General features: G+C 45.8%; 1 long non-coding RNA gene across 1 annotated transcript; it reads left to right on the forward strand.

Annotated features, from left to right (window-relative positions):
* Positions 1-789: 789 nt before the first annotated feature.
* LOC123483502 lies at positions 790-2644 on the forward strand. The gene is made up of 3 exons (XR_006658283.1): positions 790-881; positions 1928-2028; positions 2432-2644. It is a non-coding gene; the product is annotated as an uncharacterized LOC123483502 (long non-coding RNA).
* The last annotated feature ends 12115 nt before the right edge of the window (positions 2645-14759 follow it).

The raw sequence follows: 14759 nt of genomic DNA on the forward strand, positions 1-14759 counted from the left end.
TCCTGAGCCAGATATGACCAAGAAGGTCAAGTTTGACAGAGGTGAGATGGAGGAGAGGATTGTGGATATCTACATCAGTGCCGACACCCTGAGAGACGGTGAGACCAGCACCAAGAGAGAAGAGACAGCAGACACTGCTCCTAATAATGGACCAGGAGACCAGTACTCAGGTAACGCACACACACAAACACACACACACACACACACACACACACACACACACACACACACACACATAAAACATAATATTTTCTTTTATGTATCCACAGAGCCTGGTAGCTCAGGGAAGAGACCATTCCTAGTTGCTGCAGTGTGTCTGGGGCTGCTGTGTGTTCTCCTACTAGCTGGGATCATAGGCCTGTCTGTCTACTGTAAGTTTGTGTCCAAGTTCATAGCTTATCACCTAGTTGTAAGAAGTGCTGGTTACTAGGCCTATTTACCTGGTGTTTTACCTAGTAACTATGTGTTTATACTTTGTAGATAACAGAGCCATCAAAGATTCTGAGGATAAAAGGAACAACTTGATCCAGCTACAGACCAGATACAACAACTTGACTGCTGAGAGAGACAGCCTTCAGAATTTGCTTTATGGTCAGTGAGCTGGTTTTCATACCTTTCTTAATTATAAAGTAAATTTGTTCATTGAGATCTAGTCCAGTAAATCATGGAAAATAAAATGTGATGTTTATTGTATTGTTTCGTATTGTATCAGTGTTGTGTTGTGTCATCAAACAGAGAAAACCTGTTGTTTTGATGGATGGAGGAAGTTTGGCTGCAGTTGTTACTCCCTATCTACTGAAGAGAAAACCTGGGAGGAGAGTAGACAGGACTGTCTGAAGAGAGGAGCAGACCTGGTGATAATAAACAGCAGAGAGGAACAGGTGAGAGAGAGAGAGAGAGAGAGAGAGAGAGAGAGAGAGAGAGAGAGAGAGAGAGAGAGAGAGAGAGAGAGAGAGAGAGAGAGAGAGAGAGAGAGAGAGAGAGAGGGGGGTAGGAAGGATATGGGTGTGCTGGGGGTAGATATGATCAAACAGTGAGCTCCAATGGAATTGGGACAGTGACACATTTGTGGTTGTTTTGGCTCTGTACTCCAGCACTTTGGATTTGAAATGATACAATGACTATGAGGTTAAAGTGCAATCTGTCAAAAGTAATTTTAGGGTTTTTTCATCCATATCAGGTGAACCTTTTAGAAATGACAGCACTTTTAGTACATAGTCCCCCATTTTAGGGGACCAAAAGTATTGGGACAAATTCACTTATATGTGTATTAAAGTTACAGACTCACAAATATCATACCCTCAAGACATCCTAACCTCTCACCATTACAGTAACAGGAGAGGTTAGCGTGACTTGGGGGTATGATATTTGTGCATCTTTAACTTTCTCTCTCATCGTTATTCACAAATCATTCAGCACTATCTGTAATCATGGTAGCATCCACATTAAGTACAAGTGTTTTAGAAACATATTCTATTATTATTTACAATAAAAGTGACTGCAAAATGACACTATACATTATTACCATTCATTTCTATTGGGCACAAAATAATCTGAAACACAACCAAAACAAACAGGAAATGCTTTCAACAAGTTTGTAGAGTCACAAGCTTGATGTGGTAATTGCGTGTTATAAATATGGGACCAAATACTAAACTTTGACTACTTTAATACACATATAATTGAATTTGTCCCAATACTTTTGGTCCACTAAAATGGGGGGACTATGTAAAAAAAGGGCTGTCATTTCAAAACGGTTCACCCAATGTGGATGAAAATACTCTACAATGAAAGCTGTCAGTCTGCACTTTAACCTCATAGTCATTATCATGTCAAATCCAAAGTGCTAGAGTACAGAGCCAAAACAACCAAATGTGTCAATACCTTTGGAGCTCCATGTATATATATATATCTTTCTCAACAACAGGAGGTTCTCTTCAATCTCAACAAGAGAGTCTGGATTGGTCTGACTGACAGAGAGACAGAGGGGACCTGGAAATGGGTGGATGGAACAACACTGACCACAGAGTAAGATAGTATAACTACTGTGACAACAAGGCTCCAATATTCAGTTCATTCAACCTTTATCTATACAGGTTACTGTCATTGATGGTAGCAGTCAACAAAGTTGAATTTAAGATAAAACATTTCTGTATATTATTTAGGATTGTGATGTTCTAACTGTGATATCTGACTGTTTTTAACCCTGTAGGTACTGGTATTAACCATGATATCTGACTGTTTTTAACCCTGTAGGTACTGGTATTAACCATGATATCTGACTGTTTTTAACCCTGTAGGTGCTGGTATTAACCATGATATCTGACTGTTTTTAACCCTGTAGGTGCTGGTATTAACCATGATATCTGACTGTTGTTAACCCTGTAGGTACTGGTATTAACCATGATATCTGATGGTTTGTAACCTATAGGTACTGGTATGACCAACAGCCTGATAACAAAGGTCCTACTGGGGAGGAGGACTGTGTTGAGATACACAAACATCAGCGTCCTCTGAAGGCATGGAATGACTTGTCATGTGGCAGCAAACTCAACTGGATTTGTGAGAAAGTGGTTGAATATCACCATGACAACATACTGTAATACAAAGTGGACACATCTCCATCTCTCTCTCTCTCTCTCTCACTCTCGCTCTCTCTCTCTCTCTCTCTCTCTCTTTCATTCTCTCTCTCTCTCTCTTTCTTTCTTTCTCTCTCTCGCTCTCTCTCTCTCACACACTCTCTCACAGTCTGAAACCCACACACACACACCCTCACACACACACACACACACACACCCTCACACACACAGACACGCTCGCACACGCATGCCAACACACCTATTTGTTGTATTTGTTTGTAGTGTCATATTAATAAAAGTCCTACTCATTTCCTGTTTGTAGCTTCCTGTGTACCAGTAGTTATGTTTGACACATCATCAGATAAAACATGAAGTTAGTATATTTCACTTTGTGCACAACCTACATGCAGTGCATTTCATCAATTACAATTCAAATATATTCTTCTTACTTGCTACAGATGTTTACATGCTCCAATTTAGATCGGGTGCAAACATTCTCAACAGTACCAAACCACCATTACATACAGTGTATAGGAGTTGACTGCACCACCAATTAATTAGTGTAGTAGAGATATCAAAGGGTATCAAAGCATGTTACTGTAACACTCTGGCTCCGGGACTTTTGTATTTGAGCCAGGGTGTATTGTGTTTTGTTGGGTTTTGGGGGTTTTTCTATGTTTGCATTTCTGTCACGTTTATTTCTAGGTTTGGTCATTGACTCCCAATCGGAGGTAACGAGTGTCAGCTGTCGGCTCGTTATCTCTGATTGGGAGCCATATTTATACTGCATGTTTTCCTGTGGGCATTGTGGGTTATTGTTCCTTTTGGTCAGTGTACCGTAGGACTTCACATTCGTCGCTTTGATTTGTTGTTTTGTCGTGCTTTAACTTAATAAAGTACCATGTTCGTTTCACACGCTGCGCCTTGGTCTCCTTCACTCCTCGACGATCGTGACAGAATAACCCACCATAAAAGGACCAAGCAGCGCGTCCAGGAGCAAAGGGTCTGGACATGGATGGAACTGTTGGACGGTAAAGGGTCCTGGACTTGGGAGGAGATCCTGGAGGGTATGGATCGCCGACCATGGAACGAGACGGTGGAGAGGCGACGGCGAGAGGAGCAACGGCATCGGCAGGGCCATCGTCGGAAGGACGAGAGGCAACCCCAAAAAGTTTTTTTGGGGGGGCACATGGCTTGGGCGACTGAGCAGCAGGAGGCTGCCACAAGGCAGATTCAGAAGGCTACCAGGTTAAGGGGGCTGACGGAGGCAGAGAAGGGACGGATTCAGGAGGCTACCAGGTTAAGGGGGTCACTGGCCAAAGTAGGGAAAGGAGATGTAGAGGCACGGCGTGAGAGACTGAGGTGTGTATCCAGTCCGGTCCGGCCCGTTCCTAATCCCGAGGTACAGCCAGTAGTGTGTGTCCCCAGTGCGGTACGGCCTGTTCCGGCCCCTCGCACTAAGTGTACGGTGCGCGTCGCCAGCCCAGCCCGGCCTGTTCCTGAGCCTCATACGAAGCCTACGGTGCGCGTCGCCAGCCCAGCCCGGCCTGTTCCGGCCACTCGCACCAGGGATACGGTGCGCTTCGCCAGCCCGGCCCGGCCTGTTCCGGCCACTCGCACCAGGGATACGGTGCGCGTCGCCAGCTCAGCCCGGCCTGTTCCTACTCCACGCACCAGGGATACGGTGCGCTTCGCCAGCCCGGCCCGGCCTGTTCCGGCCACTCGCACCAGGGATACGGTGCGCGTCGCCAGCTCAGCCCGGCCTGTTCCTACTCCACGCACCAGGGATACGGTGCGCCACAGCCCGGCCCGGCCTGTTCCGGCCACTCGCACCAGGGATACGGTGCGCGTCGCCAGCCCAGCCCGGCCTGTTCCTACTCCACGCACCAGGGATACGGTGCGCTTCGCCAGCCCGGCCCGGCCTGTTCCGGCCTCCCGCACCAGAGATACGGTGCGCGTCGCCAGCCCAGCCCGGCCTGTTCCTGCTCTCCGCACTAGGCTTAATGTGAGTCCCCAGGGTCCAGCATGCCCTGTTCCGGCTCTCCGCACTAGCCCTTATGTGCATCCCCAGGGCCAAGCATGCCCTGTTGCTGCTTCCCGCACTAGCCCTGAGATGCGTGTCCTCAGCCCGGTACCTCCTGTTCCGGCACCACGCACCAGGCCTACGATGCGCCTCAGACGGCCAGAGTCTGCCGTCTGCCCAACGGGGCCTGAACTGCCCGTCTGCCTAAAGCCTGCAAAGCCGCCCGTCTGCCATGAGCCATCAGAGCCGTCCGCCAGACCAGAGCCGCTAGAGCCTTCCGCCAGACAGGATCAGCCAGAGCCTTCCGCCAGACAGGATCAGCCAGAGCCTTCTGCCAGACAGGATCAGCCAGAGCCTTCTGCCAGACAGGATCAGCCAGAGCCTTCTGCCAGACAGGATCAGCCAGAGCCTTCCGCCAGACAGGATCAGCCAGAGCCTTCCGCCAGCCATGAGCAGCCAGATCCGTCGGCCAGCCATGAGCAGCCAGATCCGTCGGCCAGCCATGAGCAGCCAGATCCGTCGGCCAGCCATGAGCAGCCAGATCCGTCGGCCAGCCATGAGCAGCCCGATCCGTCAGCCAGCCATGAGCAGCCAGATCCGTCAGCCAGCCATGAGCAGCCAGATCCTTCAGCCTGCCATGAGCCGTCCAGCCAGGATCCGCCAGAGCCAGCCAGCCAGGATCCGCCCCTTAGTCAGGTACTGTCCCTTAGTCCGGTGCTGCCCCTTAGTCCGGTGCTGCCCCTTAGTCCGGTGCCGCCCCTTAATCCAGTGGGGTTTAATTGGGGGGTGGTCATGTGGAGGAGGCTAGGGAAGCGGGTGGTGACTAAGGTGGGGTGGGGACCACGACCAGGGCCAGAACCGCCACCGTGGACAGACGCCCACCCAGACCCTCCCCGAGACTGTATGCTGGTGCGCCCGGAGTGCGCACCTTTAGGGGGGGGTACTGTAACACTCTGGCTCCGGGACTTTTGTATTTGAGCCAGGGTGTATTGTGTTTTGTTGGGTTTTGGGGGTTTTTCTATGTTTGCATTTCTGTCACGTTTATTTCTAGGTTTGGTCATTGACTCCCAATCGGAGGTAACGAGTGTCAGCTGTCGGCTCGTTATCTCTGATTGGGAGCCATATTTATACTGCATGTTTTCCTGTGGGCATTGTGGGTTATTGTTCCTTTTGGTCAGTGTACCGTAGGACTTCACATTCGTCGCTTTGATTTGTTGTTTTGTCGTGCTTTAACTTAATAAAGTACCATGTTCGTTTCACACGCTGCGCCTTGGTCTCCTTCACTCCTCGACGATCGTGACAGTTACTTAATCATCTTTGACAGTCAGTCTTTGTTGTCAAGTTACATATGAGCACAATATCAAATGCTCATATTTGTTCCCCTATATGGGTCCCGAAAGAGGGAAGTGAAGTGGAACTTTTCTTTGGTTCAACCAGCTGTCAGTCAAAAACTCCTCAACCAATCAGGTTCATTAAGATAGAGGAGAGCCCCGGTGGTTACTGTTGTCATCTCGTCTTCACTGGTTAATCCTACCCACCCTCAATATCGACTTTGAGCTGTTTGAAGTGTCACATCTTTTGTAGCTGGCCGTGACCGGGAGACCCATGGGGCGGCCCACTATTGGCCCAGCGTCGTCCAGGGTAGGGGAGGGAATGGCCGGCAGGGAAGTAGCTCAGTTGGTAGAGCATGGCGTTTGCAACGCCAGGGTTGTGGGTTCGATTCCCACGGGGGGCCAGTATGATTATTATTATTTTTTATAATAATGTTTGCACTCACTAACTGTAAGTCGCTCTGGATAAGAGCGTCTGCTAAATGACTAAAATGTAATGTAACTAATGACCCATGTTTGTAGTCCTGGACCTCCTGAACATGTTGATGTATATTTCAGAGTAAACAGAGGGTCCAAATCAGCAGAAAGGTGAAAGGAAGGGGGAGTTCTGGAAACTCCCTGAATTATCTTGGGGCTGTTACATATGATATTTAATATATGTTAACAGCTAGACTTTGTTATCCACTTCCCCTCTATTATCTATATCTTTCTGGTATGATAGTGTCCTGTCCATCATCACAAATAGCAAGTCCCATTCCCTGGGCAGGAGGACTGTGTTGAGATATACTCTGGACAAGATGACCATGTAGAGACATGGAATGATTTATATTGTGCCGCAGAAAATGGTTGAACAATAACCACTGTAACAATCTCTCCACACACACACATGCACACAAGTACGTACACAAGTATGCATATTGTTCTATTTTTTTGTATTAGCATAGCCACAACTACCTGTGTCATTTTGTTGATACTTCCTTAGCGTTAACACCTACAGCAGTCACACTGACAGAGACACACAGATGACTCAGAGACAGAGATATCACTAGAAGCAGAGACTTAACGTATAGAGGGCTTGCAGTTGACGTACGACGCCTCCTGGCGGCCATGTTGGAAGACCACCACATTAATTCTAGAAGCAGAGACTTAATGTATAGTAGACTCTACATAGAAAGAAAGACCCAGGCATTGTTAAAGATGTCAAAGGTCATCTATGCTGAGCCAGATATGAACAAGAAGGTCAAGTTTGACAGAGATGAGATGGAGGAGAGGATTGTGGATATCTACATCAGTGCTGACACCCTGAGAGACGGTGAGACCAGCACCAAGAGAGAAGAGACAGCAGACACTGCTCCTAATAATGGACCAGGAGACCAGTACTCAGGTAACGCACACACACAAACACACACACACACACACACACACACACACACACACACACACACATAAAACATAATATTTTCTTTTATGTATCCACAGAGCCTGGTAGCTCAGGGAAGAGACCATTCCTAGTTGCTGCAGTGTGTCTGGGGCTGCTGTGTGTTCTACTGGCTGGGATCATAGGCCTGTCTGTCTACTGTAAGTTTGTGTCCAAGTTCATAGCTTATCACCTAGTTGTAAGAAGTGCTGGTTACTAGGCCTATTTACCTGGTGTTTTACCTAGTAACTATGTGTTTATACTTTGTAGATAACAGAGCCATCAAAGATTCTGAGGATAAAAGGAACAACTTGATCCAGCTACAGACCAGATACAACAACTTGACTGCTGAGAGAGACAGCCTTCAGAATTTGCTTTATGGTCAGTGAGCTGGTTTTCATACCTTTCTTAATTATAAAGTAAATTTGTTCATTGAGATCTAGTCCAGTAAATCATGGAAAATAAAATGTGATGTTTATTGTATTGTTTCGTATTGTATCAGTGTTGTGTTGTGTCATCAAACAGAGAAAACCTGTTGTTTTGATGGATGGAGGAAGTTTGGCTGCAGTTGTTACTCCCTATCTACTGAAGAGAAAACCTGGGAGGAGAGTAGACAGGACTGTCTGAAGAGAGGAGCAGACCTGGTGATAATAAACAGCAGAGAGGAACAGGTGAGAGAGAGAGAGAGAGAGAGAGAGAGAGAGAGAGAGAGAGAGAGAGAGAGAGAGAGAGAGAGAGAGAGAGAGAGAGAGAGAGAGAGAGAGAGAGAGAGAGAGAGAGAGAGAGAGAGAGAAGAGAGAGAGAGAGAGAGAGAGAGAGAGAGAGAGAGAGAGAGAGAGAGAGAGAGAGAGAGAGAGAGAGAGAGAGAGAGAGAGAGAGAGAGAGAGAGAGAGAGAGAGAGAGAGAGAGAGAGAGAGAGAGAGAGAGAGGGGGTAGGAAGGATATGGGTGTGCTGGGGGTAGATATGATCAAACAGTGAGCTCCAATGGAATTGGGACAGTGACACATTTGTGGTTGTTTTGGCTCTGTACTCCAGCACTTTGGATTTGAAATGATACAATGACTATGAGGTTAAAGTGCAATCTGTCAAAATTAATTTTAGGGTTTTTTCATCCATATCAGGTGAACCTTTTAGAAATGACAGCACTTTTAGTACATAGTCCCCCATTTTAGGGGACCAAAAGTATTGGGACAAATTCACTTATATGTGTATTAAAGTTACAGACTCACAAATATCATACCCTCAAGACATCCTAACCTCTCACCATTACAGTAACAGGAGAGGTTAGCGTGACTTGGGGGGTATGATATTTGTGCATCTTTAACTTTCTCTCTCATCGTTATTCACAAATCATTCAGCACTATCTGTAATCATGGTAGCATCCACATTAAGTACAAGTGTTTTAGAAACATATTCTATTATTATTTACAATAAAAGTGACTGCAAAATGACACTATACATTATTACCATTCATTTCTATTGGGCACAAAATAATCTGAAACACAACCAAAACAAACAGGAAATGCTTTCAACAAGTTTGTAGAGTCACAAGCTTGATGTGGTAATTGCGTGTTATAAATATGGGACCAAATACTAAACTTTGACTACTTTAATACACATATAATTGAATTTGTCCCAATACTTTTGGTCCACTAAAATGGGGGGACTATGTAAAAAAAAAGGGCTGTCATTTCAAAACGGTTCACCCAATGTGGATGAAAATACTCTACAATGAAAGCTGTCAGTCTGCACTTTAACCTCATAGTCATTATCATGTCAAATCCAAAGTGCTGGAGTACAGAGCCAAAACAACCAAATGTGTCAATACCTTTGGAGCTCCATGTATATATATTTATCTTTCTCAACAACAGGAGGTTCTCTTCAATCTCAACAAGTGAGTCTGGATTGGTCTGACTGACAGAGAGACAGAGGGGACCTGGAAATGGGTGGATGGAACAACACTGACCACAGAGTAAGATAGTATAACTACTGTGACAACAAGGCTCCAATATTCAGTTCATTCAACCTTTATCTATACAGGTTACTGTCATTGATGGTAGCAGTCAACAAAGTTGAATTTAAGATAAAACATTTCTGTATATTATTTAGGATTGTGATGTTCTAACTGTGATATCTGACTGTTTTTAACCCTGTAGGTACTGGTATTAACCATGATATCTGACTGTTTTTAACCCTGTAGGTACTGGTATTAACCATGATATCTGACTGTTTTTAACCCTGTAGGTGCTGGTATTAACCATGATATCTGACTGTTTTTAACCCTGTAGGTGCTGGTATTAACCATGATATCTGACTGTTGTTAACCCTGTAGGTACTGGTATTAACCATGATATCTGATGGTTTGTAACCCTATAGGTACTGGTATGACCAACAGCCTGATAACAAAGGTCCTACTGGGGAGGAGGACTGTGTTGAGATACACAAACATCAGCGTCCTCTGAAGGCATGGAATGACTTGTCATGTGGCAGCAAACTCAACTGGATTTGTGAGAAAGTGGTTGAATATCACCATGACAACATACTGTAATACAAAGTGGACACATCTCCATCTCTCTCTCTCTCTCTCTCACTCTCGCTCTCTCTCTCTCTCTCTCTCTCTTTCATTCTCTCTCTCTCTCTCTTTCTTTCTTTCTCTCTCTCGCTCTCTCTCTCTCACACACTCTCTCACAGTCTGAAACCCACACACACACACCCTCACACACACACACACACACACACCCTCACACACACAGACACGCTCGCACACGCATGCCAACACACCTATTTGTTGTATTTGTTTGTAGTGTCATATTAATAAAAGTCCTACTCATTTCCTGTTTGTAGCTTCCTGTGTACCAGTAGTTATGTTTGACACATCATCAGATAAAACATGAAGTTAGTATATTTCACTTTGTGCACAACCTACATGCAGTGCATTTCATCAATTACAATTCAAATATATTCTTCTTACTTGCTACAGATGTTTACATGCTCCAATTTAGATCGGGTGCAAACATTCTCAACAGTACCAAACCACCATTACATACAGTGTATAGGAGTTGACTGCACCACCAATTAATTAGTGTAGTAGAGATATCAAAGGGTATCAAAGCATGTTACTTAATCATCTTTGACAGTCAGTCTTTGTTGTCAAGTTACATATGAGCACAATATCAAATGCTCATATTTGTTCCCCTATATGGGTCCCGAAAGAGGGAAGTGAAGTGGAACTTTTCTTTGGTTCAACCAGCTGTCAGTCAAAAACTCCTCAACCAATCAGGTTCATTAAGATAGAGGAGAGCCCCGGTGGTTACTGTTGTCATCTCGTCTTCACTGGTTAATCCTACCCACCCTCAATATCGACTTTGAGCTGTTTGAAGTGTCACATCTTTTGTAGCTGGCCGTGACCGGGAGACCCATGGGGCGGCCCACTATTGGCCCAGCGTCGTCCAGGGTAGGGGAGGGAATGGCCGGCAGGGAAGTAGCTCAGTTGGTAGAGCATGGCGTTTGCAACGCCAGGGTTGTGGGTTCGATTCCCACGGGGGGCCAGTATGATTATTATTATTTTTTATAATAATGTTTGCACTCACTAACTGTAAGTCGCTCTGGATAAGAGCGTCTGCTAAATGACTAAAATGTAATGTAAATAATGACCCATGTTTGTAGTCCTGGACCTCCTGAACATGTTGATGTATATTTCAGAGTAAACAGAGGGTCCAAATCAGCAGAAAGGTGAAAGGAAGGGGGAGTTCTGGAAACTCCCTGAATTATCTTGGGGCTGTTACATATGATATTTAATATATGTTAACAGCTAGACTTTGTTATCCACTTCCCCTCTATTATCTATATCTTTCTGGTATGATAGTGTCCTGTCCATCATCACAAATAGCAAGTCCCATTCCCTGGGCAGGAGGACTGTGTTGAGATATACTCTGGACAAGATGACCATGTAGAGACATGGAATGATTTATATTGTGCCGCAGAAAATGGTTGAACAATAACCACTGTAACAATCTCTCACACACACACATGCACACAAGTACGTACACAAGTATGCATATTGTTCTATTTTTTTGTATTAGCATAGCCACAACTACCTGTGTCATTTTGTTGATACTTCCTTAGCGTTAACACCTACAGCAGTCACACTGACAGAGACACACAGATGACTCAGAGACAGAGATATCACTAGAAGCAGAGACTTAACGTATAGAGGGCTTGCAGTTGACGTACGACGCCTCCTGGCGGCCATGTTGGAAGACCACCACATTAATTCTAGAAGCAGAGACTTAATGTATAGTAGACCTACATAGAAAGAAAGACCCAGGCATTGTTAAAGATGTCAAAGGTCATCTATGCTGAGCCAGATATGAACAAGAAGGTCAAGTTTGACAGAGATGAGATGGAGGAGAGGATTGTGGATATCTACATCAGTGCTGACACCCTGAGAGACGGTGAGACCAGCACCAAGAGAGAAGAGACAGCAGACACTGCTCCTAATAATGGACCAGGAGACCAGTACTCAGGTAACACAAATACACACAGACACACACACACACACACACACACACACACACACACACACACACACACACACACACACAACCCTATTAGAGGATAAGGTCCAAGGTCCCTCTCCTAGGATTGTATTCTCCAATGTGTTTTGAGAAGGAGGGGAGGAGAGAGGTTGCAAGGAGGAATTGAGGAAATATTTTCAGTTGGTTCCACCAGCCAAATTCTACACCATAACTCTCTCTCTCTCTCTCTCTCTCTCTCTCTCTCTCTCTCTCTCTCTCTCTCTCTCTCTCTCTCTCTCTCTCTCTCTCTCCCTCTCCCTCTCCCCCCCTCTCTCTCTCTCTCTCGCGTTTATGATCACCAGGGCTGCTCCTCTCTTCAGACAGTCCTGTCTGGTCTCCTCCCAGGTTTTCTTCTCAGTAGAGAGGAACAAGTATTCAAGTAGTCAAAGTATTATTCTGTGTGTCTCAGTTGATAAAAGCATCCCACTGGGCACAGACGTCAGTTCAGTTTTGATTTACACATGATTCAGTTGTCAGCGTTAGTGATGTAAGGTGTGTGTGTGTGTGTGTGTGTGTGTGTGTGTGTGTGTGTGTGTGTGTGTGTGTGTGTGTGTTCCTCTGCAGATGGAAGACCAAGACTCTACAGGCTGGCTGATGTGTGTTCTACAAGTCATTCTCAACAACTCCCTGAGGATGGCTGTCTTTGAGTGAGGATTTGTCACAAATGACACTCTATTAGTGCACTACGTTTGACCATGGTTCATAGGGCTCTGGTCAAAGTAGTGTACTATAGGGAATAGGGTGCCATTTGTGATGCAGATAAATGTATTTCATTATCACACTATAGTTCTGTTCTCACAAAGCAAGGATCACAATTCAAATGAGACTTGATGCTGCATAGCTTGTGGGACCAGTAGTTGTCAATATTGTTGGCACAAACAAGAAAGAATGTCTACGTCGTCCACAGAGAACTGAGTGACCATAAGTGCCCTACCTTTGACCATGGCACATAAGGCTTTGGTCCAAATGACTGCACTATATAATAAATAGGGTGCCATTTGGGATGCATTCTAGGAGCTTCTCTCCTCTTTCTTTCAGCTCGCTCCAATGAAGAGTTAGAGGACAAGCATGGCTGGAGGGAGGTTACACCATGTTCCTCACACCAGTTCATTTTAATCCATGACACTTCAGGAGAACGGTAGAGAATCTCAATTTAGCCCCTGTGTGTACCCCAGTGTAGTCTGCTGAGGGGAGAACGGCTCATTATAATGGCTGGAATGGAGCCATTGGAATGACATCAACCACATGGTTTTCCACTCAGTCACCGTCTCAGTGTATCCGAGAATAATATTTACGAATACACTGAGACGGTGACTGAGTTAATCAGGAAGTGTATAGGAGATGTTGGACCCACTGTGACCATTAAAACCTACCTTAACCAGAATCCGTGGATAGATGGCAGCATTCGCGCAAAATTGAAAGCGCAAACCACCGCATTTAACCATGGCAAGGTGACTGGGAATATGGCAGAATACAAACAGAGTAGTCATTCCCTCCGCAAGGCATTCAAACAGGCAAAACGTCAGTATGGAGACAAAGTGGAGTCGCAATTCAACGGCTCAGACACGAGACGTATTTGGCAAGGTCTATAGACAATCACGGACTACAAAAGGAAAATCAGCCACGTCGCGGACACCGACGTCTTGCTTCCGGATAAGCTTAACACCTTCTTTGCGTGGCCGACGTGAGTAAGACATTTAAACTTGTTAACCCTCGCAAAGCTGCCGGCCCAGACGACATCCCTAGCCGCGTCCTCAGAGCATGCGTAGACCAGCTGGCTGGTGTGTTTACAGACATATTAAATCTCTCCCTATCCCAGTCTGCTGTCCCCACTTGCTTCAAGATGGCCACCATTGTTCCTGTACACAAGAATGCAAAGGTAACTGAACTAAATGACTATCGCCCAATAGCACTCACTTCTGTCATCATGAGGTGCTTTGAGAGACTAGTCAAGGATCACATCACCTCTACCTTACCTGTCACCCTAGACCCACTTTAATTTGCTTACTGCCCCAAAAGATCCAAAGACGATGCAATCGCCATCACACTGCACACTGCCCTATCCCATCTGGACAAGAGGAATACCTATGTAAGAATGCTGTTCATTGACTATAGCTCAGCATTCAACACCATAGTACCCTCCAAGCTCATCATTAAGCTCGAGGCCCTGCGTCTGAACCCCGCCCTGTGCAATTGGGTCCTGGACTTCCTGACGGGCCGCCCCCCAGGTGGTGAAGGTAGGAAACATCACCTCCACTTCGCTGATCCTCAACACTGGGGCCCCACAAGGGTGCATGCTCAGCCCCCTCCTGTACTCCCTGTTCACCCATGACTGCGTGGCCAAGCAGGCCTCCAACTCAATCATCAAGTTTGCAGACGACACAACAGTAGTAGGCTTGATTACCAACAATGACGAGACAGCCTACAGGGAGGAGGTGAGGGCTCTGGGAGTGTGGTGCCAGGAAAATAACCTCTCACTCAACTTCTACAACACAAAGGAGATGATCGTGGACTTCAGGAAACAGCAGAAGGAGCACCCCACTATCCACATCGACGGGACCGCAGTGGAGGTGGAAAGTTTCAAATTCCTCTGTGTACATATCACTGACAAACTGAAATGGTCCACCCACACAGACATCAGGTGTCACGATCGTCGTATGGAGTAGACCAATGCGCAGCGTTAGTTGCAAACATATCTATATTTATTTAATGAATGCACGAACAAAACAACAAAACGAAAACGTGCCGTCCTCGGTATAACACAACCGACACGGCAACAAACCAAAAACGGAAACAAGATCCCACAAACACAAAGGGAAAACCGACAGTTT

The sequence above is a fragment of the Coregonus clupeaformis genome, unplaced genomic scaffold (genome assembly GCF_020615455.1).
Source record: "Coregonus clupeaformis isolate EN_2021a unplaced genomic scaffold, ASM2061545v1 scaf0139, whole genome shotgun sequence".
NCBI classification, from domain to species: Eukaryota; Metazoa; Chordata; class Actinopteri; order Salmoniformes; family Salmonidae; genus Coregonus; species Coregonus clupeaformis.